This window comes from Branchiostoma belcheri, unplaced genomic scaffold (assembly GCF_001625305.1).
Source record: "Branchiostoma belcheri isolate BF01 breed outbred unplaced genomic scaffold, Haploidv18h27 scaffold50, whole genome shotgun sequence".
NCBI classification, from domain to species: Eukaryota; Metazoa; Chordata; class Leptocardii; order Amphioxiformes; family Branchiostomatidae; genus Branchiostoma; species Branchiostoma belcheri.
In genome coordinates this window covers 130,087-131,759 of record NW_017804132.1, presented here as the reverse complement: position 1 = coordinate 131,759, position 1,673 = coordinate 130,087, and positions in this window count along the sequence as shown.

Below are 1,673 nucleotides of genomic sequence, written 5' to 3'. Positions count from 1 at the left end.
GTTCTGGACATGCTAGGGTCACGAATTTTGGTTGGTAGATAGCTCTTGGGGTAGGGAAGAAGTGACATGAGTTTGGGTCCCCTAGCGCCTTGTTCTGGAACTGCAGGAGCATTTGTTGAAAAAATTTGAAGGACGATAACTCAAGAACCGGTTGACGTATTGTCGTGATTTTTGGTATGTAGGTAGTTGAAGTGATGCTTGACATAATCAGATGGCAATTATGCAAATCAGGAGCTAATTTGCATAATTAATGAGGAAATTCTATAAATCTGATTTGTTCGATAATAGAACTATGAAACAGTTGTGACTTGTCTACTTGAGAACGAGAAAAACATCTGAGGATATAGATTATGTAAATGAGGACCTAATTTGCATAATTAATGGCAAATTCTTATAATTCCATAGTTGTAACTGCTGCACCCCGAATTTCATACTTGCCACATTTGGAAGTTAAGTGAAGGTGAACATTAATAAACATAATTTATTCAAATCATGACCTCATTTGCATAATTTATGAGGAAGTGCTATAATAGCCTTTTTGTTATGATAAGGCTGTCATTGGGTGGAGAATATGATCAACTGATATAATCCATGCAAATGAGGCTCTTATTTACAAAATCAATGATTAAAATTGTAGAATTCTTCACCCGCAAGGGTTAACATCTTTTGGCGAAGGTATGAGATCGTGGAACTCTTGTTCTACGTGCGGTCTGCGGATTCACCACCCGTGCGTGCAAGTGACGTGCGTCGACGCCACTCCTTCCCCACGTTTTCAGAAAAACGTAGCAGACGTGGCCTCCCAAAAAAGGTACGGACAAAATGCATGCTTTGTTCCGTCCTTGTCAACAAACAAGACCATAAGCTAAGAAAGACGCTACCTTCTTTACAGAAACGCATTCAATAGGGTAAATCTGTTTCCTGTTGTCACGATATTCACCGGCGATCTTCATTCTGCCTCATCTGTATCGTACCGACAGAAAAACAACAAAAAACAACAACAACAACAACAACAACAACAAAAAATACCAAGAACAAGCCCACAAACAATCAAAATGCGACCTAACATTTTATCAAGACATAGCATTATTTACCTAGCAGTGAATACATTTTTCGAGGAGATTACTAGTTCTAAAACCTGCATAAAGTTAATTAAGGATACGCCACAGCAAGAACAGCTCTCCTTGAGATCGGAGATACGGAGCCAGGAACACTTCCTTCAACCAGCCAGTCCTTATAGATAAGTCTTCGCGTTGTAGAACCCAGGGATCTTTCAGTCCATGGCGAACTTCCTGTGCTGCAACTTCAGAAGAGAGAAAAAAGGGACAAAGAAGGTTCACGTTGATATCAGGTATAATATGCAATGTCGACTTGATTCATACTGTACTATTATTATTATAGGAACCAGGCGAAAACATAGCGTCCTTTTCCAACCCTGTACTGGGAAGACAAACTAAATTTACATGTACTAATTTACACCAGGATGGAATTACTACACATCAACTGGCTAGTTCATTCATTCATTCATTTGTTTTCCAATACAGTCTGGTCTTCAGAGCTGAAAGAGCCAACATAAGCAGTTTGTTTCCTTCCAACAGCCAGTCTTTGAGAAGTCCTGAAACAGAGAAACAAGAACAGCAAGAAATTCACAAGCTTGAGTATCACATATTAGACGT